At 34.1% G+C, this 26,365-nt stretch overlaps 1 protein-coding gene across 1 annotated transcript in view; it reads left to right on the top strand.

Annotated features, from left to right (window-relative positions):
- The first annotated feature begins 22,099 nt into the window (after positions 1-22,099).
- LOC105203252 (unconventional myosin-XV) overlaps positions 22,100-26,365 on the top strand; it is a 62,613-nt gene continuing 58,347 nt past the window's right edge. The window contains exon 1 of the mRNA XM_039456364.1: positions 22,100-22,444. The gene's annotated coding sequence lies outside the window, so the exon portion shown is untranslated. The remainder of the gene's footprint in view (positions 22,445-26,365) is intronic.

Raw genomic sequence — 26,365 nt, 5'->3', positions numbered from 1 at the left:
TAACAAACATATAGAACGATTACTCTGTGTTGGCTCTTATTTGCATTTTTAATGCAGTGACTTTAATCTTTAGAGCCTTATTTAACTTTGTCGTAAAAATAAGCAATATATGTTTAATCTGTATTTGCATTATAATTTTATGCATCATTATCTCGATAAGATATTGGGCTGAATAAAGTCTAGTTATTTTATATATTCCATTTTTTTAGAAACTCTATTCTGAATTTATCTATCTGAATTTTTTAAAATCATGTTTTTTAAAAAAATAAAATTATTACACATTCTTAAAAAATTTTATTTTCAAAAACTATTACATAGAGTTTTTAAGAAATAAATTAATTGGGTTTCTTTTAGTCTACATTGAAAAAAAGTTACTTTAATTAGAAATCTGATAGGTTCCACCAACACGTCTATTCAAAAACGGAATCAAAAATCTTATACACGGAAAGAACGGAAATTTTACTGAAATACAGATCTGAAAATAATTATATTAAACTATTAAAAAAGTTATATTGGACATTTAAACTGGTTGCTAAAATGTCGAAACTTTTTGCAGCTGTAATGTCTTACTTAATAAATTTAATAGTCTAACATAAAATTATTTTCTGATCTGCATCTTGCCGAATTTTCAGATACTAAAGTAAAATTGTTCTTTCTGTAAAGGAATTAAAAAATTATGATAAAAATTCAAACGTACTAATTGAAAAATCTTGAATCCTATTATATATAAATAACCAGAAGTTCTGCTTGATTTTAATGCAATTATGTATCATGTATCTTGATAGCAAAATCATTTTTCTCAGTGCAGTCATATTATATTAAAAATAACTTTGTCATAATTATTTCAGTAAGCTGCCTGAAAATAGTAGTGCCGTATTGATGGTATCTTTATGCAAATCCGTGCAATAATTTATTAACGATACTTTTTATTTCTTCCTCACGTATACTTTGTTTGTTGGCCATCGTACGTCGCCTGACAAAGTCGTGCATTGATCGAGCAAAGTACGTATATGAGTAAAGAAACGCTGCGTCGTCAATAATTTATTGCTTAGATTCATCTGAATAAAAGCAACACCGATACACATTGCTTTCGAGCAATTTATCAAAATAATTACGACGATAAAGATGTTTCCAGTACATCGAGCCTCATACGCCATATTATAATTATAATTCATCTGTAATGCGTGTACGATCGTTCTTCCGTCGAAGCGAAATGGAGCGACGTGCGTTGAAGAAGCGCCAGCGCGAGAGCGACGCGCGCAATGCGCGAAAACGACGGACGCATCATCTCGGCGGAGAGGAGCGAGAAGAGCGCCTTCCTTTCGCTCCTCCGCGAGTACCAGGCCGTGTTGTTTATGTTGTTGCCACCGATTTCATCGCAAATTATATCGCGGCGAAACGAACGCCGCTAATTACACCACTGCCTACCACCATAAATCACAGAACGCGTATGGTTTATAGCGCGCGCGTAGCGTATACGCGGCTCGCACGCCGCGTTTGCAGAAACCGCTCGGCGGTGCCGGCCGGCGTATCCGCGAAACGCGCGGCGGATAGGAAGGTGGCGGAACACACACGGCAGGACTGTGTCTCTATATAGGACAGAATCGAGGCTGCGATCCATCGATCATCCTGAATCGCGGTTCTACCCAATTAGAACTGTTAATGAAGCTTGTTGTGCAAACGACGGTTGGTATCCTCGCGCTAACCGTAAATGGATCCGTTATATTGCATTATGCAGATCGCACCGACCATTTTTCTCGTCCTGTACGATTGTAACTATAATACGTTACACATTTTATCCGAGTATACGCTTTTGCTCATTGTCCATTTGCATAAATCGTTTCATTAAATCAATGAATTCACGTATCTCTAATGTTATATAAAAAATTGATACAAAAACTTACGTAACATCTTAATACAATTTGGAAGTTTGTATTTAGAAGCATGAACAAATGTAAAAAGCATACGTTTTATAACAGAACAGAATATAACTTTTATATAACGAGTATGTCACATTGTTGAGCGAAAAATTACAACTTACATTTGCATTACAAGTAACTTGGTGTTTGTTGGGTTTTTTTAATGCTTCAATCAGTCTCATAAAAAAAAAGTATCATCTGTGCATTTTCCTTCAAAATTAATTCTTTAGTCTAATAGATATAATTTTATTTCTGTAAGATGTGAGAGCACACACATATTCTGAAAACTCTAGTTTTATTTTCCCATTTTAATCGTACACATAAATGCAACAAAATAACTGATCAATGTAGATAACGAGGGCCTGTTTGGGGCCTAGCGCCAGCCCTGTACAAGTATGCACACCGCCTTTGCATAAATACTTGAGATATCGCGTGAGAGAAGCTCGACGGCTTGGTTGCATGCGCCAAACTCGTTACCGGTTTTGTCCCCGCAAATTAATTACCTTCCATCATTTGCTTTATTTTCCAGTGCTGAAGGCACGGCTGTTAATCGAATTATCGAAGCTCCTAACCGACAAGAGTCGATCGACAAGACACAAGTATTCAAGTCCAAAGTATTCTTTAAAACATATATGTGATCAGAGCTCTTATTTTCGTTTGACTTCTAGGCTGCGTTCTCGGAGTGTGCTATCAGCGCAATTGCATCATTTTAACCTTATTTTACATCTAATAGCTGATAAAGATAGAATGACGGAATAGAGCTAAAAGCACGCTTTCCGAACCCAGCCTTGCCTTATAGAAAAATACTACTGAGCACTACTAGCACTACTGAACACTATTGCACTACAATAGTGCACTAGTATGTTAGTGTTGTAGTGCAGTAGTATAGTGATACAATCGGGAGCACTGAGGTTGCGACACTTTTTCTTCGATGGTTTTTGGAATGTAGCCTTGCTCATCGAGCGGCGAATGTTATTGCTTAAATCCACAAGTAAGAACCAATTACGTTTACCGCTAGATAAGCTACATTCCAAAAACCATCGATAAAAAAGTGTCGCAACCCCAGTGTTTCTAACTGTACAGTACTGCGGTAGTGCAGTAGTGCAGGAGCGCCTCCAAATACTATTACGCACTAGTAGTGCTCAGTAGTATTTTTCTACAAGGGTTAATGTTTCGAGAAGTATATCACTGCTTATCATTTTTGTCACTGCTAATTATACTAGTAATTTAAAAATTCTTTACTAATTCATATTTTAACAAACGTCCACCGATAACGTAACCACTCTGCTCCTGCACTACTGCACTACCGCAGTACTGTACAGTTAGAAGCACTGGGGGCATAAAAGAAGATTGAAAACAACATATAATATAGGCTGTGTTCCAGAATTCACTACTATTAGCGCTGAAAATCTATAGTGTAACGTGAACTATAGATTTTTGAACGTTGGCAATGAATTTTGAAACACAGCCAAAGATTAAAAGAGATAAAGTTACACGTGATCGAAATGTGCAATGAAAACGAAAAAAAAGGTTGCGAGATGAATAAGCGAGGAAAATTCTAATGGGAAATCAATGGATCAATTGTGTATCATATGAGTTGAGTGAAAATTACACAAGTGAGCAAATTCACTAGAGTTGTTTGACCAATGAAATTACAAATATTCTAGTAACTTTATTCATTTTTCTAATTTTCATCACATTGTGTAATACACAATCGATCCCCAGTATCTCCGAGCGTCGTTCGTGAACATCAGCCACGTCCCCTAGTCGATCCCGAGCACCGGAAGTGGGTCGCGAGGCGGAAGGATACGAAAACTGAAAAATCAAGCCGGCCGGCCGCGCGGCAGGGGTAATAACGCGAAATTAGCGGCTAATATCGGATCGATGCGCCCCGCCGACGTCGCCGGCCGCTTTCAGGAGAGCGTTAATAAAAACGAAACGTTTTCGGGTAGAGCGGAGCGTCGCGACGTCCGCACGGGCGAGCGGAAGAGGCGGATCCTGCGAGCGCGAGAACTTCTTGGAGCGACTTTCGCCCCGCCTACGCCTCTTTCCCTACCATAGCCCCCCCTATTGAACGTGGTACGAAGTAGGGGTAGCGGGTCCCCCTTCCTTCCTTCCTGCCGCTCGACGGAGGACAGTTTCGATTGCCAGCCGACGAGGAGGCGAGCGGTGGTTCACGTTGCCATGGGAACCGACGAAAAGCGTCGCCCGGGATTGTTCGAAACAATTATCCGGCGCTCAATTCCGCTCGTAGTCGCGCGCTGCGTATCTCCTCTCTTTCTCACGAACACGATGCGGCAGCTCGCAAATCGTTTACGCGGATAAAAATTCCCCGGCGACGACGCCGGGAGTGACGTCGTTGTCGATAGCAAATTGTTTCTAAGACGGTTTCCTCGGACGATCTGTGCGCTTCACATTTTATAAACGTTAGCATTTTCGATTACTTGAATTATTTTCGAAAATTATGATATTTAGTATTATAATATCGAATATCATAAATACACTGAAAAAAGTGTTTGATATTTGTATTTGAATATTGAAATAATTATGATTAAGAGTTTCATTTTTATAGTTATCACTACTATAATGTTACACTGGCAAAAAAACGATAGCAATTACCATAATTTTAATATAGCCGGCACCTAAAATGACTGTAATTTATAACCGCTACTAATTATATTTAAATTATGGTAATTTCCAAATTATATTTAGTGTTATAGTACCAAGTGTCATAAATATACTAAAAAGTTCTTGATTTTTGTAATAATTGAATGTTAAAATAAATATGATTAAGAATTTCATTTTTATAGTTAACACTACTATAATGCTAATAATAATAGCATACAAGATATTACACGTGCAAAGAAATGATAACAATTATCATAACTTTAATATAGTTAATATATAAAATGACTGTGATTTTTAATCAGTACCCATTACATTTAAATTATAGTAATTTCAAAATTACGATATACAGTGTTACAATACTAAATATCATAAATACACTAAGAAACGTATTTGATATTCGTGATTATAATTGAACGCTAAAGTAATATTACGATTAGGATCTCTATTTTGATAGTTCTCATTACCGTAGTATAATAATGGCATCCATTGGCAAAAAATAGTTGTGACTACCATAAATTTAATATAGTTGGCATCTAAAATGATTGTAATTTATAACCGGTGCCAATTATATTTAAGTTATGGTAATCGTAATCATTTTTTCTTATTAGTGTAAATCATTGTATGTTATTGTTATTAACTTCATAGCAGTTATAACAATGAAAATGAAGTTTCTAATCATAATTATTTTAATATTTATATTCGCAAATATCAAATATTACTTCTCTCCCAATGTATATAAATTTACTATTTTTCATGAATTATTCAAAATTTTCAAAATTTATATGAATAGATAACGAGCAACATGATGAGACTGATCGATTAATTTACACATATGTAAAATGGAAATTGTATTGCCGAACATTTCCCAATGTAGATTTGTCGATGAATATGTAAATATGCGCAATAATTGTAATATAATCTATTTCAAAGCACTGGAAACTAGTGCACTGGCAATTTAGACGTTAAGACCATCATAAAGATTTAAAAGCTCTAAAATTTTCTCCTAAAAATAATATGACCTTTATTGTGTCTATAGACAAGTCTGTTGATAAAAGTTAATAAAAGTTAGATCTTCAAACTAAAAATTCACAAATAATTTTAAAATAAATTAAAATCAGATATTTTTACTTTAATACGCAAAATTCACTCATACCACTCATGTAAAATTTCGAAAAAAGAATTAATTAACAAAAATAATATTTTTACGCAAAGCATTACGTGATGGATAAATAACATTTTTTTGTCGATATAAAAATTACAAGCCAGAGTGTAATGTTTATATAAAAGGAAAACGAAATTTAAATTAAATACTTTTGCTATGATAAAACTTTGTTAGACGAGGTATATGAAGACATTTCATCACAATTTTTCATCATCTTTTTCGCGAACCACAGCCATCGCGATGCGATGTATCTCCCTTGCGAGCAAAAGCTGAGGGAACAAGGAGCAGATCCAGATCATATGTAAGAGCTTGCGTGGTTAAGGCGCCGCGATTCGGGCAAATGTGTTTCACGCTCCGCTAAGCGACGGCTCGATTGGAGATCAGAAAGATGTGCGGCGGCACGACTGCCTCTTCCGAATATAAAACCGTGCATACAACCGAAATGAAAAATTCCGTACACTCGCCGCAGAATTTTTCACAGAGTTTCTTATTCTCGAGATTACATCGTCGTGGCGAATTAGATCACATCAGTCACTGATATGATAAGATGAAGATTGAGCACGAATAATTTTGTATATTCAAATATATAGAAAGAGTACTATTGTCTGTGCTGAAAAACCTATTATGCATATAAAATAACGAGCTAACAACGACATAATTAAAACTATAATAAATGGGAATGACTAAACAAATTTTACAATATAATCGTTACAACCTTATTCAAATTTTATTTAATTTTTTAAGTCTCTTTGAGGCCAACGAGAAGTATCATAATTGAAATTAATAAATGTAATTGAGCAAAATATATCCTATAATTGTATTATAAACTCCAAATTTTATTTAATTTTTAAAATTCACTTGAGAACAACGAGAAATATCAAAAACTGAAACGTGAGTAAGAAGCTCTAATGATGTAATTATGTTACAAACTTTTCCAAATTTTATTTTCTACTTTGAGTTCCTTGGAGATGTATATTTAAAAGAGAGGACGAAAATTTCGCACACGACACGGGTTTTCTACCGGAACTGTACGAGGCATTGCCTCGGTTATTTTCGCGTACATCCAGACATCGTTTCCGCATCACGTCTCCGCTATTCGCTTCGGTTCACCTGGAAATAAATATGCACTCCTTATCGTTTCTAGCCAACCGATCAAAGAGCAATGATCCTGGAAGTATCGCATCGGGTATCCGACGAAGGGTGGGTGGCGAAAATGTTTGCAGGAACTACGCCCTCGATTACGGTGCGTAAGCAAGGATATGACGGCAAGGCACTGCGGGGCACGAACCATTTTCAGTCTACGAAACAGTTCGACCAAGGTTGAAGTTATTGCACGAGTAAACAACAGAAATTTGCAGATGCAACATTTTCATGAGAGTTAATTTATTAATTTAAAATAAAGGAGAAGTATATTTTTCAATTAGAACAGCTGCATGATGGAGAACTAAACTTGAAAACGTAAGGTCACTGCATCAGTTTCTGATCAAGTAAGAAATTGGACCAGTTAAATAAAAACAACTGAATAAAATTACATTTTTAAATAAAACAAAACGTTTTATTTAATCAATTCTGTAAATTAAAATCTAGTTATTTTAAATAAAAATTTAGATCTAATCGTATTACTTAATTTGTAGTTTATTATTTTTACGTTTTATTATTTTAGTATTTTTTTTAAGTAGTATTATTGCATTGGTCTGTGCCTCATATGAATTATAAATTCAAGCTTTATTCAACTTTCTAAAATTTAAAAAAAAAATATGTTACAGTTTTTCAAATTATTTTAATACATTTTAGATATTTCATTACAATATGTTTCTCTAAAAACGTATCTTGTATTAAAAAAACGTTATTTGCAATTTTATTTATCTTAATTAAAAATTATTTTTATCCCAATTGTACAATAATTTTGCGTGTACAAAATATTATTAATATTTCTTAAATTTTGATTAGAACTATAATAATTCCTAACTTTCGCATCTGAAGTAAGTTCGAACAGCTTGAACGTACACCTTCACTTTGAAAAGTTTGAACTATTTGACATTCGATCTTGAGATTCGAACTGTCCCAACTATTCGATTACTTGATGTTTCCGAGAATTATTTTTAATGATCACACCGAAAATAATTCTTGCAACTTCAAGGTAACGTAAAAAGATTTTTATTTCCGGAAAAATCTCGTGAATATGTCATACCTTTCGATACAGCCGAACGAGATGTGTCAACGGTCGTGCGGGTAGAATCTCTGGCAATTAAGTTCCCGAACCGATCGATCGATCGATCGGCCATATCGACGATGTTAAACACTTACGCGGGCCGTTTCGTAGGCGATACGCGAATGGCGATTAATTATCGGTCGACCGTAATCCGGCCGAGTTTAAATGTCGAATCGGGGCTTCCCGAATCGCGTGAGCGTTCGAGCGCGCGCGCGCGCGACGGACGGTGGCGCGTGATTTGTGGCGAGCGTTTAGAGGACGAAATTGCGCGCCGCGCGACCGAGCAGAATCGACTCCGCACCGAGGTGATTAGACGTTATTGATGCCACGAGATCTGCACGGCGGACGCCAATGAGTTAACTAAATCATTCCGAGCAGTCAACCACTCTGCGCGAAAACGAGAATTTCCGCAGAATTTCTTTACCCGTGAATTTCGGTGAACCGATAGATACTTCCTACCGATAAAAGTTCGTGTCTGTCACGATAGAGACATTAATGGGTGGAATAATAATACGCGCGTTTGTACAGAATAAAACAATTATTTCGCAGTAATTGCGAATTTCTTTTGTCGTTTTATTTGTTGTTCATGCCATCTTGCAAGTCATTCATTTACAAGCAACATAACAACGGCGAATACAATTAATTTTTATTATATGTTTTGTAATAATTAAAGTAACAACAATAATAATGACAATTATAACAACAATAACAATAATAATAATTTATTGCGTATTTACGAAATTTATATAAAGAAAAAAGAGAGAATAGAAGAAATTGTATCCGCAAATAAAGCTTCAGCAAGCTACTGTTGCAATGCTTGCTACGTCAAAGTATAAAAAGATAATAGTTAATAGCTGCGTTTTTAATATTATAATTATTTTGATAATTATCTAGATAAAGAAATCATTTTATCTTATCTTCATCTAGATTATAATGCATGTTATCCTCATATAATTATCTTTGATAAGTATTACGTTTCATAAATTATCTAAAATGATGTGAACAATGATAAGAATAAAGTATTGTCTCTAGTCTCAACTTTCAAGTTATCATTCATGCAAACAAAATTTTTTTAAGTGATAACACGTTTTAAAATTCCCTGCCAGTAACTGTAGAAATGTATGTAATATGAACTGTAGAGTTTTTTAGTACTGGCAGTTTGTATCGAAATAAAGCCTAATTTGCATAGATCAGTAGTAGTGCTATATAAAAATTGTTCAAAACTATAAATTCTAAAACTTTTAAAACTAAAGACAAGGAAGTTTGTCATTATATAATGTGAGTAATTTATATTCTCTCTGTTTTTTAATTTGGATTTTTATTTGCTTATTGCTTCAAATCCAAAGAGAATTTTTTTCCAGATTAAATTATTTGAAGAGTTTTTATTTTTGAGAAATAAAGATCTAGAAAATAAAAAAATATTATATTGTTTTCATATCCTAAGTTGTTTCGCTCAGTAGCGATATTATCTAAAAATTATTTAGATAAAACCATTTTTAATTTTATCTTTTATCTAAATATATTATAAATAAATTATTTTTATCTTATTTAAGATACATTTAATGTAATTTATTTTTGGTAAAATTGTTGATAATAGTTAATAGATAATAGTTAATAGCGGAAGATAAGAGTGCGTATACTGTGTGCTAGCAGCATGTACACACTCACAATCAGCCAAACATGTTTGTGCAAAATGAGGTGTTGAACAGATAGTGAAGCTAAAGTTTGCTACGTGTAGCGTTTTATTTATATTACAATCAATACAATAATATAATTATGTTTTAATAAAGAATGGAGAGAGATATGAATAAATTATAACTCCAAATTCCATTGAAGATACATAAAGTTAGAATCTTCCTAAGTCGATCGAGTTTCTTCTTGACCTCATATCTAGATGTTTACAAGATTCGTCGAAAAGGTCTTATTAGATTATTAGATTTATTGCTTGTTCGCGCATTAAGCGGGCATTTATCTCGCCGACGTCATCGCCGACACTTCCGTCGTTATTTCAACGTTATTTCGTCGCACATTTCCGGCACACGCTTAAGCAAGAGTTACGAGTGCCACGTTATGTTAGTGATCCTCGTCCTTCTTCCGCGCTATAAACCATTCAGTGAGTGAACGGGAATTATAAGCACATGCTGAAATAACGTATAAAGAGCGTGAAATATAAAATAACACGTACAATGCTTTCTAAATAAATTTTGCCTCTTAAAATTAGACAACCGAAAAATATCGAGCAAAACTAAAAATTTTTTACAATAAAACATTAAACTCGTTAATGCGTTTTCGCATGTCGAAAGTATTGCATACATTGTTTGTATTCTGTTTATAGTTTTTAGCTTTCTGTGGAAAGTTGCCATAATTTTAATAACCTACCAAAATATAACAAAAAAGAAAATAAAAAGAAGAGAAATAATGTTTGTTTATTGTACTAACATTATTACATCATTAAATATTTAATTTCTTTACAAAAATACAATTTTTAAACAAAATATTCTTAAAAATATAAATATATATCTTGCTTCTGTAAATAACATTAGTAAAATAAATTACAATAAACCTAATATCTAACGTAGAGAACATTATAGAGAAATTTGATTGAATTAAAATTCTATTTGAACAAAGTGCCTAATTAAAGCAAAATTAATTTATCGAAAAAAAATTTTAACAAAACAGTTTTAACTCATTTAATATTTTCGTTGTAAATATTAAATTAAAATAAACTGAAAAATGTTAGAAAGACATTTAAGAACTTATAGGAACGTCTCGAAACAGAGGCTATGTCATTCTAGCTAAAGATATTATGCTATAAATACAAATGCATTACGAGATAAAGGCGCGCGAGAGACGATCCCAATCGAAATAGATCGGTGATCGTTTCGCGGCGGTGATGCCGAAGGGCTCGGAAGCGGATCGAGAGAAGTCGCCGCCCTGCTTCGGATCGATTGGAATTAATCGGATTCATATGCAGAAGGTCGCGGGGATGAGGGAAAGCGGGGAGAGGAGGATGCCGCAGGGGCTGAGATTTCTGACGATTTAATTCCAGGACGAGTTTCCATCGTCGCGCATCCGACAGCCGTGGAATCTCCCATTCGGTTCTGCCCGCCGCACTGGTCGCTGCTGGGCACGTTCGATCCCGGGTAAGTCGAGGACGTCGCGGCGGCCATTAGTAACCGAATTAATTAGGCGAATCGGTAGCGGCTGCGATGCAGTTACAATTAATCCGCGACGCCGTTCCGCACGCCGTAATTATTGCGGGTATATGCCCGCGATACTTGGACGCTGAAACGGCATCGATATATATATACGTCGCTTTCGATATCGATCGTTTTCGATTCATCTCGGATATTGGTTTCCAGCACACCGTTCAGGTGTGTAATGTCTTCTCCCTACACTACAAAATACAATCTCAGATTCCTAAGAATGATTTGCACATATTATATTACTGCAAACACTTATCTCTTCTCATGCAATACAGAAGCTTGCGGCAATATTGCAGTAACGTTGCGATATTGCATAATGCAGTGCAATGTTGCAGAAACTTTGCAAATATATTTTTTTTGCAATATTACTTTAGTAATACAATATTTTAAAATAATATTTTTTTAGTAATATTGTTTAGTAATATTACTTTAGTTATGTTGCAGAAATGTTTAAAAAAGTTTTATTATATTTTATTAAAATCCATGTTGTTCCACGATTACTTATCCCGTACAGCATACAATCTGCAGTAACGTCGCAACATTACAGCAATGTTGCCACAATATTGCCATAATATTACGATGTTATTGTAATATTGCTGCAAACTCTTTCTCTATTGCACAATATTGCATAAATATTATATTGTGATGTTGCTACAACATTACCTATCAATATTTCTGAAACGAACATTTCATCTGCTGCACTGTGCACAAAATATTGCAAAATATTACTTCTAAAATATTGCAGCAATATTTTGCAATATTTTTGCAACTTTACTGCAATCTTTTTATGCTAAATAATTTTAAGGATAAATTGGATGATTTTAAGGATAAATGGGCGTGAATAAATTTAAGGATAAAAGAATATCCTCTCCGTGTATCATAACTATAAAACTATATCTGTAAGGTTCATACCATAAATTTCCTTTATACTTTCATTCTTTTAAATTTGACATTTCTAGATATACATTCTTAATTTTTAGGAGACAAGCATATCGATGCTATTGATCCGATCGTGATTGCCTTGTCATGCAACGGTGGGGGAAGAGAGAGGAAAGAAGAGAAAGAGAGAGAGAAATTGCGTGCGAGTCCGCTTAGCCCTATAATTTTTAGCCTCTTTGACTCCTTTCGGGATGGACTTTTCGGCTTCATCGTGTTTCCTCAGATGCGTCACGGTGCTCTCGCACGATGCTAATCGATTCTTCACAGCATCCGCGAGACGCCGAAATGAGAGCCGGCCTCGGTTTTAGTAAGGGAGCGACCGAGCCGCGAAGAACGAACAAAACCATCATGATGGAGACCGCCTCAATTACGGGGATAAGAGAGACGTGCGAGTATCGAGAGGGAATCCGTAAAGAACGAGCGTCGTAAGACGGGATTAGATTGCACTGAGAGGGCTAATTTCGCCCGAGTATGAGAACAGATTTTTCAGAATATTCGGTAAATCGACGAAAACTAATCGACTAGTAACGGAGATTACGTTAATATCGAAATACATTGAAATGTGCTAATGAAATAACACTTTTTTTTATTTTTAACAATTTTATTCTTTACTTTTAAATATTAAAAGATCAAATTTAAATTAATTCCTTAAATTCTTTAAATAACTTTTTGTTATTTTCAACTTTTACGTGTGTTGAAATTTATTATTTAATTATTATTTAAACGTAAAGCAAGTAGTTAAAAAAATAACTTCATATTATTCTTTAAAGCTTAATTTTTACTCTACATGAAGATATGAATTTTGACTCTTATTAAAGTAGTTATTAAATGATTTGAAAAATTGCACGAATTCAATTTTCAATCTTTTAGAGTGATGTTTTACTGTATGAGTTTTAAAAAGTTTCAAATCAATCCGTTTCTGTGATTAAATTGCTTTAAGTTTTAAAGTAAACAGCTTAGTAAATAATAAAATAGCTTTGAATTAAATTTAACATATTTCTTTAGTTAAATCATTTTAGTTAAATTAACGATATATTAAGAAAAGCAGCGGCGACATAGGAATGATTAAAGAACAACTTAAATTAGAACAATTCAATATTACGAATTTAATAGTACATTGAGAGAAAAGTGTTTGGTATTTGTGATTATAATTGCATGGCAAAATAATGATGGTTAGTATCTCTATTTTTAAAACTATTATTATTCACTTGTTATTAATTAGCATAGTAATAATAATAATTAGCATAGTAATAACTATAATTTTAATAGTAATAACTATAAATTCTGTTGCACAATAAAAACCACAGGCAACAGGAATAAGGAATAACAACAAGCAATAGATTTTGCAACTTCTTATTGGCTCGCCGTTATTTTTTACGGTTTCTGATTGGTTAAAGTGTATCGCCTGCTGGTATTCCCTGTTCCTGTTGGCTATGCTTTCCATTTTTCAGTAGGTTTAATTTGCATAATTAAAACAACTATAAGTACATAATTGGCAAAGAAAATGACTGTAAATTACAGTTACATTATAGTAATTGCAACCATTGTTTTTCTTTCAGTGTACACTACTAAAAGAAAAATGTTATTTGTAACTACATTACACGGTAAAATAATTATTAAAATAATTAATAATTACTTTATGAAAGTGAGAAGATTTTAGAGCATGACATAAGTATTATTATATTGATTTTCAATTTAATTATGTTTTATTTTTAAGAGCTGTGTTTCAAATCAAAACCGAGGCGTTTAAAATGAACAGAAACAAATGAAATATTATTTCAGCACGAAGTTTTTGCCATGGCCGTCTCGGCCTATCTTATATTTAATTTGTTGTATACAATTCGCGATCTTAAAACTGATTAAAATAATTATTTGGACTGCCATTTTTACAGTTTATTGCTGCTAATGTTAATAATAATACCCTTTACAGTTTTACCAATTATAAAAGAATTATACTGCAGTCTCTAATAATTTCCAATATTAATGTAATAAAATATAAAAAGATGAATGTAAAATAAAATGAACTAAATGTTTTTATGTTTTTATGAACTAAATGCAATCACACTTATAGTAAATGTAACTTTCTTTAAATATTTATTTATTATTAACGTAATAATTAATTTTAATGTTAATAATAATAATTATAATTTACGTACTAAAACAACTATAAATTAGTGGCTACTATAAATTGTAGTAATTACAATCATTCTTCTCTCAATATATTATATTATTGAACATCAAAATAGCGCAACAAAGTATATTTCTCGAAAAAATTTAGATTGCAAGTAGATCATTAATATAGAGCATCGAAGAATCGATATTGATAAAGTGAAGGAGACCAAAACGGTAACGATATTTAAGATTTTATCCTCATTATTCCCATCACAATAAAATTCTTCCGATCAAGGTATACCTCATCCTCCGATCACACTCGGTCCACACCCTCTTTTACGAGATTACCGTCGAAGATCGGCACACGGATCGTCGAAATGAAAACGAATGGCGGAAACGGGGAGGCTAATACGAGGCCAGCTAAATTAAAATAACGACTTGATTTACGGGCGAACTTTCCCACGGTCTTCGGCGTACGCGAACTTGGAACTTTTTCCCTCGCGCGCTCCTCGCCGTCGTCGTCACGAGGACGACAAGGAGGTGGTGGCCCTCCTCCTACCCCACCCCCGGCCACCCTCCCGGCCGACGTTCTTTATTCAAAGTTGTAATAACGTTTGGCAGATGTTTCTGATATAGTGGCGCTTTATTCCGCGAACTTTTATCGAGTCAATTTAAGTTGCGGCGAGGGGCTACAGTGTTTGCAGGAGGGCCAAGCCGCTTGCCACCACCCCTGCGACCCTCTTTTCTCTTTCTGTCGGAATCTTTTCGCTTTTCCTTTTTCTCCTCCTCCCCCCTTCCCTTCCCCGCCCGAACTTGCCGTGCATATTCATTCCGAAGGAATCCTGCGAGTCGCGGGACGGAGAATTGAGATAAAGTGAGAGCGGCCGCGTGAGAGCGCAGCGAAAAGTAGATAAAAGAGGCGGATGAGTAAATTGGTTTACCCCACCTTCGAGCGGTGCGCTAAGATTTCGGAAAACTTGCACATGTCTTGCGTAATTTGATTTCGCTACTCTCGCACGTAACAACAAGTTCCGTGTGCACGGAACAAAACGTCGATAAACGATAACTCCGCGCGCGATCGAAGCGCACACGGTGGTGCAAATCGCTGTATCGTTTCTCCAACTGGAGGAGAACGGGTTTATACTTAATAAAGCAAGTTACGCCCAAGTCTGGTAGACACGCGCGCGGCATTTCGCGTTGATCGCTGGAGTACACGGTCGCGACACATATTCCGGCGCGTTATATTGCGCGACAGAAGGCGGAGTTGGCATGGCGGTGCAGACTCGCGGCCCGACAATGTAACTTTATTTCAGCTCACGTGCGAATCCAATCCAGGCATGATTTTCCATTTGAAATCGAGCGTATATCAAAAGTCGGGCTGCTTCATCCATATCAATCGAAAGAGAGCGTCGCGCGTCGCTCTTTGAATTACCGAGGGGCTAGTCGCAAAATCCTCACTCGATATCCTAAGCACATATGTACTCAGAACCTGTCCCTTTGTTTACCCCCTGCAATCTTATCATTGTGCGTCTCGATTCTCATGCGCGACGTTTAAAATAACCCGAATGATCACGGTAAAAAGTTTTGTGCTAACTTTAACACATTTCACAATAGGAAAAAAATAATTTTGTGCTTTTAGCAAAGACTGTTTGGCCGAGGCATTTTTTATGCGATCAAATATTTTGTTTTATACATCAAAAAAATTTGGTGGCTTCTACGAAATGCATATAAATAAAAAAATATTTATTTATATTAATTGAATAGTTTTTTTTGGTATATTTTAACCCAGTTATACGTTATTACACCAAAATATTTTTCCATATGCACGCGTCCCAAACGAACTATCCAAGTTATTAGTGTGAGACAAGATTAATATATTAGAAAATAATGCGAAATATATAGTTTCAATAAAATTAACAGTTAATTGTGTTAATTTTAATAATACAATTAATTAAGAAAAAAATTAATAAGTACATTTTATTCATTCATTTTAGAATTTATATTTTAAAGTTATATTATTTTAATGTTATTCATTTATTTACCATTAAATTGTGTTGGTTTAATATCAAGAATTAAAATATCGAATATCAATATTTAACAGTCGAATAATATAATTATGTAAAATTAACACGTGAATAATTCAAAAATTTAACGCAAAAATTTTAGCAAGGGTCAGTCTAATATAAAATGTTTTACTTTATGTTATGAATTTATGTTCTAATATAAATATAAAATGTTTCTTTACTATATGAAAAATATCTCTTGATGTTTCATTGAAGATTCCAGAAAAATATTTAGTCATAAATTCGAAGTCTTGGTTGTTCATCATTGAAGAACAGAGAAAGCTCGTTCATTATTGAAGAATTTCTATCTTGAATATTAAATTGTGTTGAAAGAAGAAAAAAAACGAAGGCGCTTAAAGAGACAAAACCCAGCTTGAAATAACTGACAAGCAAGATTTTATTATGTATTCACTTCTTCTGGTTTCTGTCGGCTTTCATTTTTAGCTCGTTCTCGTACGCGGCGCTGTTACATTAGCGCACGGTTAATACACGACGGCTTAACATCTTTAAACGCGAATGTTTTTGTTTGCCGACTTTATTCGTATCATTTAACGGCTGAGTGTAATTCGGTGTTGATTTTATCGCGCACTCGAGTGACATATGCTCGTCCGTCGCGACCGTTTGCGCAACGCTTGAAAAGCCGCCGATAAAAAAATCATATCTCACCCTTTATCGTGGCTGATGAGTTCTGTCAAGAGTTCCGCAACGTTTTCTCTCGTTTACACTTGCGATTTATTAAAAAAAAGAAAAAGCAGAAGAAGCAACCAATTATAGCTGAGAATTTTCAAAGAAACAACATACTTTTATAATGTAGAAAGAAATGTTTAACGATAAACAAAACCAAATTTAAGGGAAATAAAAAATGAGGTTTTAATAGGATTAAAGGAATGTCTCGTTTGTGCTGTTTTGTTATGAAATTTTAAAATACAAAAAAAATGCACAATGCATTTTATTAAAATGTATCGGGACTTGTAAAATAATGTGAGTGATTAATTTAATTTTTAATTAACACTTGCGTTCAACAATTTTTGGCGATATTCAAAAGAAGTACAGTTTATTATATTAAACTGCATTCTAGGACACTTTATTGACTCTCGTTGGCAATAAACAACTTATCTTCTAATGTTACGTAGTAACGTGACTTTTTCAGCATTCAGTAAAGCTCCAACTCACGAATCTTCTGTTAATAAGCTAATTACACGTTACCTGTTTTACCTACTGGTAATAAACTTTTGCTCTGTTTTACCTGCTATTGAAAAGTTCCATCCGCGAACTTCTTTATGCATTAACGATAAAATTCTCTTTACAGCATTACAAATCTCATTTCACTTTCCTTATATATTTTTTTGTTTATTTCAGTTATTTTACATTGCGATAGAAAGTCAATATCAAGTTATGCGTCTTCAGCTGAGACTAAAGACTGTAGCCATCTTGATTCTCCGTGAAGGGCAATCCACGTGTGCGATTCTCCATATACATTACCTTCTATAACATATTTTTGTTAGAAATTTTTTAACCGTTATATTTCCCTGTTTCAACGTCGTTTAATGCGGCGAACATTCTAAATCGTCGCGTAAACAAATAACGAAAAAAAAGCGGGTTAAACTGTTTTTTTTTTATTTTTCTTGTCGAAGATAGAAACGCATCGCTGGTCATAGTCATTAAGGAATTCCTCCGATTGCCGAAGGCTGCCGCGTATCCTTCGCTCGTGAAATCGAAGGAACGGTGAATGGAAACCTACGGTGCATTGCTCGCATACTTGCGATATTACGGTGCATGCGGTCACATTGCTGAGCGGCGAACAGGGGTCCGATCGGTGGCAGCCAATTAAATTTCAAAGTAGTTAATTGGGAATTGCAACTTAATTACCACTCGTATGTTCATTTGTTAAGTTGTTCATTTATTTGCCAGCACTCGAGATAATCGAAGAACTAAATAGGAAAGTGAGAAGGGAATGAGATCAACATCGCTTACGATTGACTTCGTCCTTGTAACAAATAATTTTTGCAATTGCCTTCTTCTATTCGATCTGAGATCCATATAATTTCTAATTAAATTCAGCAATTATAACAACGAGCATTTAGAACTGAGGTACTCTTTACTTGATTCATCATTACAATTCGAGTTTGTTGTCGATGATCTTTTACAGGCTGAAGAATTTTAACGGTAATTAAAACGTGACGCTCTAAATAAGTGTGTAAATAATGTCGCATACACTGCGGCGATAAAATTAGTGGAACGCATGTCCCATTACCCATTTCCCCCATTCCCATCACGTTCGCGCTAAGGTGGATTTGGTTTAATTCACTTGCAACGCGATCAGGAATGCCTGCTGCAAAAATAACGGCGTCGTTACTTGCTCGTTACATTCGCCAGATAGAAAAGTTAGCTAAATCGAGGATAAGCAGGTACCTTGCGCGCGATGATAAAATAAAGTGAAACACGCAAAAGCCGCAAAAGGGAAAAAAAAACAATTCCGTTCAGCCCGTTAACGTAGCGGGATTTCAGGCGGCAAAGCGCTGCCTTTAATCTATTTTTGCTTATTTTCCTATTGATGCGAATACAGTTTTCGCTATGAAAGCGAGAGAATATCTGTAAAAGTCGGTGTACAATGTTTTGCGTTACCTCGTTACATTCCCATGTCATTTAGTTTAATTTTAATTGAGTTTAATGTTTTTCATTACTGTACAGTAAATTACAGTATTAATTACAAGGTAGGATTTTTATATTTTTAAGAAACTTTACTTTGTTATCGGTAAAATATTGCATTTATATAAGATTGATCGAAAGCAAATAACAAACAAGGATTTGATTATTCTTTAATTATTATAATGTTACGTATATATCGACTATTTTTCGATCATGAATTGTAGTTTTATGTCAAAGTTAAAAACGTAATATTATACTGAAGAAACATTTGAAGCAGGAACATGCAAAGGATTTTTAAGGAAACCTGCTTCAAAGATAACAATAGAACTTCTTACCTATTCATAAATGTAGCGTATGTACGTATAATGTTCTTCGTAAAAGAGTGATTACTTTCTTAAGGCATTAAAGTGCATCCTTCACAACTAAAAAGATTACAAATTAGAAAGTAATAGAGAGTCATTACTGTGATCTATCTCTTCATTACTCACTGTACAAAAACTTGAATAACGTTAATATATCCAAATTAGTAATTTCTTGTTATATAGGCAATCATTACCAGTATGCATATCATTTTATCATAGAAAGTTGAATATGACAATAAATATTTTATTAATTTAAATTTTTACTTTATTAATTATAAATATAATTTGTATACAAAGTTATATAAATTGAACAAAAAAGAGACTCATTCCTTCAAAGAATTATGTCATTAAAATGTGAGTAAAAATCTATACTCTGTGGTTTTTTAATTACGAGAAGTAAAACTCCGCTGCTATCATCTAATGGCTGTGATATGTACGTGAAATGTAGGGCACATTATCTTATATACTTTTAAAACATTTCTGCAATATTGCTGGGGTAATATTTAGAAAAGAATTCTTTGCAATATATCTCTGCAACATTGCGCTGTTGCTATTACAAGCTTCCGTTCTGCGTGGATATTTACTTATTAAAAATAAATCTCACTAAAGTAAGGACATGTCTTTAAAATCTTTATATTTTTTTGGTTTTTAGTGTACAATATAATTTAAATCTTTCTCTTTATTAACAATAATGCTCGAAGTTTTTAATTTTGAGATATTAAAATATTTTATTACTATCTTCGTTTTTTAAGTACTTAAAAATGTTTCAATTTTAAAAAATGTTAAGATATAAGACTAAAATGTTTAATAGTTTTAAACATTTTTATATTTTTTATATCTAAACATTTTTATATCTAAGCATCGTTTAAAACTAAAATATTTTTAAGTATTTAAAAAACGAAAATAGAAGTACAACATTTTAATATTGTAAAATTAATTTTTTTTTTTTTTTTTTTTTTAACAAATTTAATTGATTTTGACATCGACGTATATATAACGCAACATGTGTATTGCCTAAATCAAAGCTTCTAACTCATTCACTTAAAGTTGAACACTTTGTGTTTTAAAAATTTGTGTCCAGGTTCTGGATTTGTTAATTATCATTCCCAGTTACGCAAAATATAAAATATTTTACATAACTTTTAATAACAAAAAATTAAATTTAATTTTAATACTTTTTTGTGTAATGGCATTTAGAAACAGAACTGAAAAGTATAAAATTAGGATAAATGACGTTTTAATTTAATCATACAGAATATGAAGTATCTTTTAAGTTTCACGAATGCACATGAAACTGGTGAAGATAGAATTATGTTCTGAATTAATTCAACTTGAATTGTGAAGAATTTTATAAATTTATTAAAAAATCTAAAAACATGAAACTTGTGTATGCAATACCGAATTGCAAACACTTATGGAAGAGAAAGTGAAAAAAAATGTTAATATACATACTTATTTTGTGATCATTGTACTGTAATATTTATATAATTTGGACATTAATGAATTTGAAAGTGTTCTTAATCACAAAAGACATATCAACATTAAGATTTAGCTATAATCGAATAAGGCTTGCTTTTATTAATTCTGTTTTTACACACACATTTAGGCTTGTGCTCTCCTATTATTTCAATTTATTAACTGTCAAAATGTTATTTCTTGTTTATGTGATTATTTAATCATTTTTTATCCATAATATCTTCTAATTTCATTGAATACGTCTTGTAATAAAACACTTGCCGTACAGTCACTTGTCTCTGTTTGTTTTTGAATCAGAATATTTTTCCAAGTAGTAGCCTTACACCTAACGGGTGTAACGCTAACCTTCTCGAGGGGCTTTTATTATCGGATCCCTGCGTTATCGAATCGCCCTATGCTCCGAACGCCAGGAATTCCGTCAGTTTCGTGGATACGTAGTCAAGACCCGGTTACAACGAAAGTGACGTCGAAGTTACGGAAGTCTTTAGAAAGGATCCCCTTCCCCTCACCCGGTATCAGGCTGCGGGGACAACGGCCCCCGGATTAGATGACCTCTTTGAGGAATTCTGGTGGCTGCGCGGCCAGCGCGAAACCTTATCCGCGTGCGATCATATTTGGAAAACGCACGCGGCTGGGGAGGGAAAACGCACACCTGCACGCACCTGCAACGTGGCGCACGCTATGTGACGTGCGCGGATCCGCGAACGCGCGGCGTAGATACATACATACTTTGGGGAATCCTCACTGGACCACGAAACGTGAGATCTCTCTCGCATCCACTTCCTCGCGCCGAACACGTTTGTCTGCGAATAAATTAACATGCATTACATTGCGCGCACGTTACACGCGCGTGCATATTTTAGAATTAGATCGTTGGATTCGTATTTGTGGAACGTGCAGAAAAAAAGGAGGTGTCGTCGCGGCACCTAAAAGTGTAACGAAGAAAATCAAAAGTCCAAAAGAGAACGCGCGCACTCTCTCTCCGCTTATTTAAATTTTCCAGTCTTAATCCCGGACGGGACGGGAGTGATGTGCGGGGATTCCAAGACCGGTAAGTACGCCGCTGTCCCGTCGGCGACTTACAGAGCGTTTCAAACGTTCGAAACCCGCGCGAATGGCGGTACCACGATGACCGCGTGTGTTCCAAAATTGACTGCCAGCGCTGAAAATCTACAATGCATGTGGCGTGAACTGTAGATTTTTAGCGCCGGCGGTGAATGCTTTAAAGCCGGCCCTCCTCAGACTTTTCTAGACCCCTGGATCCACCTGTAGCCTGGGACCGCGTGCGTAACGGTACAAACACGGCGTACGGTGGCTCCTCGTGGCGGCGGCGCGAGTTACCTTCCTCTTAGGCGAGGTCGAGCGGCCGCATACCACGATCCGGAATCGCGTCGTGGAAGCCAGTCGTTGCTCGATCGTCCGCGACGCTCGGATAGATAAAAAAAGGATTGAAAGAGATCGCGACGACGGGGCGGGCCCGCGGTTCGCGCGCAGTTTCGAAGCCGTACCCCCCGCGAAATAACGTGCGCGATCTCGCGCAGATCTCGCCGTTGGATCGCCTCTGCGCACCCGCATTCCTCTCGGAACCGCGTGGATCTTCACGGAATTTCAATCACGTCACTGAAAACTCGTCCCTTCTTCCTATCGTCCGTGCCAACTGGTACGAGTTACTGCTGCTCCTGTTTCTGTCAAAGGGCACGGTTGACACATCCAGAGGTGAGTTCTCGATCGCGGCAAGTGGCCTGAGAAAGTAGCTTCGCGATCGGCGTCGGCGCGATCGATCTCTCTCGCGTAAGCGGTATCGGAGACATCGCGCGCCGGAGACATCGATGCCCGTCGCGGCGATATCGCCTCGCGAACGTGTATCGCACATAGGCAGTCTCACATCATCGCGCTCGTAATCGATGTATCACTGCTGATGACGAGAGATTAACTCATCGTAATCAGCTTCGATAATTAACTCTTGTTAAAGTTTGTTCTCGCGTCATTTCACGGATATAATTTGCAGATTAAAATTTTGTAAAAGCTACAGTGTAATCTGCAAAATTTAATATAACACATACAAGTATATACTTTGTTATATTAAGTTTGAAGAAATTCCGTATTAATAGTCATATATTTTTTACTTTTAACATTAAAAGTTACAGATAATTCTCTGTTATATGTGCTCTATTTAAAAAAATATATAAAAAATAAAAAGTGAGAAAATAAAAAAAATTCTTAAAAAAATCAACAGATATAGCTGATTATTGACAAAATTTTTCATTTTCTTATGATTAACTGTAGTCTTTTTTTTCCACTTCTAACATAAAAAATTAATCTTATGTTATATACACTCTCCGTAAAGAGATATAAAGAAAATTATAAAAGAAAAAAAAATGTGTCAATAATTAGACGTATCTGACATTTTCTACATTTTTAATTTTTAACCTTTATATTTTTTAAAGGAAATATGTATAGCAGAGGATTAATTTTTATGTTAGAAATAGAAGATAAAATCACGAACACATTTAAAGAAATGAGATTATGGTTATTTATAAAAAAAAAAAAAAAAAAAGTTGTACTAATAATTAAATGTATCTAATTATTAATGCAGAATTTTTTTTAAATTACAAATACATTTAAAGAAAAAACTGTAATTAATTTTAAACTGTAGACAGAAAAAAAAGGAAATAAAATTTTTGAATTATTTGAATTAAACTTGGCTTCAGAAACGACTATATCATTTGATGAAAAATGATATAAATACATTTATGGAAGAAATATTTAATTTTGAGATATTAAAGTATGTATTTCTTTGTTTATAGATATTAAAAATGTTTTAATGTAAAACATAATGTTTAAAGCTGAAATATCTTTAACGACTTTAATATTCTTTATGTTTTAATATTTTAAATTTAAGTTTAAAACAAAAATATTTTATTATTTGAAGAACAAAGACAAGAAATAAATATTCTACAAATGTAATAATCGTATTTTTATCGAAATCTTCTATTTTCTAATTCTAATCTTCACGAATAAAACTTCTGAATACATTTTTGATCTGCACACGTCAATTTTAAGGAAAGTAAATGATTTAGCTGTTAAGAATCGTCAACAATACAAGTTATCCTTTAAATACATATCGCTAATTATGTTTTTTACACCAAATTTTAGGTACATCTAATTATGAATACATAAACGTATAGTGTGTATGCACGCGCATATGTGTGTATGTGTGTGTACGTGTGTGTTCATATGTGTTCAAAAAATTTTCAGTTTCTGATCTGTATACCTGTTCTGAGAAACGAGCGAAGGTTAAATTAACAGTCAGTTCTTGTGCATCGGCAGCTCACCAGGCCAGTTGAGGATCGAGAAATTTAACTCGAGTCCTGGCCTAGCCTCGGTGTGTGCATGTGCTTGTATACGTGTGCAGTTTTGTTACTCGTATCCGTTGTTGACCGTGTAATCACGTGAGCAGTGTAATGGGAATAAATAGAATAAACGAGAAACAGTTAGGTTAATACTAGAACAAATATAAATCGATCTCGTAGATCCACAGGGGAACGACTCGGGGTTTAATTGAGGGTACCCAGAGTACCGCGACGGATCTCGTCTACCTCGCAAATGTTGGAACAAAGTTCATGCGGTTGGCTTGTAAAATGGCGTGCCGTGGCGCGCGACATTCCGGCCGACGCACGATTAGGCGAAAGTATTCAAGGACAATGCATCAGTCTGCAAACCGTGGAGGATGACGTTTACTCCGTTAACGGCGCCCATCTGTATCGCGGAAAATTGAAAAGTACGAATGCTCGCTCAATTCTGGTGCCTTCCATTTTAAAAATATGTGAAAGCGGAAACGAACGTACAATCACTAAATTAATACAGTTACATTAAGATATTACGAAAAGATTTGTACGCCAGCCTCGTAATATATTGTTGGCTTAAGTACAGTAATTCCTAAATAAATAATACTACCTCATTAGTAACGCTTGTGTAAAATTTCAAGAGTTTCAAACTATATTTGTGCGTTGACTTAAACAAAACAAAATTTAGATCTCTTAAAATCTTGTGATGGAGTGAAAGAAAGTTTTTAATCTGAAGACATAACATGCTGAATTGTAAATGTAGTATAGCGTTAAATAAAGACAGATTCTAAATTAGAATTTTAATGTAGATTAATTAAGTGTTATGTACTGGCAAAAGGCTAATAGCATGCCAGCAGATTCGAGCGGAATATTGCGGCAGACTGACATCAACTGCGTCTGTATTAAACTCGGTGTTCTGTGCTGGCAATGCCTAACACACTTTGACACTTCTGATTGTGAAGAGCAAAATGGCAGTCTGCCATTTCATAAAGATTTAAGTGAAATGCATCATTTAATTACAAAATTTCAGATTTCTGGAATCATTCCTTCGTCATACATTTTATTTTTAAATTTCTTTATACTTTTAACAACACTTTTGTAGATAAAATTTACATCGAGAACACTTCAAAAATATCTATTCTTAACTAGCAACCTGATTATACAGAATGTTAAAAAGTATTCGGAACTTATATGATACATCATAAAGTTTTTTGAAAGCGAGCGAATCGCGGAATCTTTTGACACATAAAGAGTCGTTTCCAATTCGTTCCTTTGAAAGGATTGAACTTTAGACCTAGGTTTATTAGGAATTTATTGCTCGTTGAATGAATTCTATCTGCTAAACGAGTGAATTTTATCTTGAATTCCTATAAGGAATAACAAGTAAAGAATAAAATTTTATTTGTGAATAAAACATGATTTTATTTGAATGAGAATTTTATTCTATCTCCAATAAAATTATTATGTATATTTAAATAAAATTTATATTTTTGTATATTCCGAATGTTGTATTTAACTATTTATTATATTGCAATTTATCTTATTTGATATTATATTGAATTTACATTTAAATAAAGTATTATTCAAATTAGACGAATAAATTTCAAATGAAAAATTATTTTTTATTGATTTGAGCCCTTCGGAATAAATTCGATTAGCAAAAGTAATTTTTTTTTTTTTATTTCTTATTACATAATGGAATATTTCTTATTTTTTATATATTGCCAAAGTTTTAATTAAAATTTTCTAATTTTTTAGTCCTGTTATAAATAATAATAATAACAATGCAAAAAAGAAAATAATGCCAATAATAAAAAATTCAAATAATAAATAAACTTTCATTCAAATAATAAGCTAAATAAAAAGTTATTCGAATGATGAAAAAAATATCTTTTTAAACATTTCTCTCTTTCTCTCTCTTGTATATGTTTGAATGTTATCTACAATTTATATAGTTTTAAATTTTATTAAAAATAAAAATCCTGATATTTCCATACCAACTTTCACAAGATTTATCTCTCATTGGACAATAATAACATCGGAATGATACTAGAAAAGTCTGCACAATGAATTGTTAGAAATTATGCTATAAATTTCACTTAATTCTAAAGACTCGTAATGTGTTCTCTTTATGGACAGGCGGAAATGATTGACGGCGAGGAAACGCGGCGCGATCGCACGCGAACGGTTCGCCATGGCGTAGCACGAAAGTCCGATTGTGAATGATACGGAGCGAATAATAAAAACGCGGAGAGAGAGAGAAAGTACTTCCTAAAAGCTGCTTTCTTAT

Source organism: Solenopsis invicta, chromosome 13, assembly GCF_016802725.1.
Source record: "Solenopsis invicta isolate M01_SB chromosome 13, UNIL_Sinv_3.0, whole genome shotgun sequence".
Classification (NCBI taxonomy): Eukaryota; Metazoa; Arthropoda; class Insecta; order Hymenoptera; family Formicidae; genus Solenopsis; species Solenopsis invicta.
This window is presented reverse-complemented; position numbering and strand designations above follow the sequence as displayed.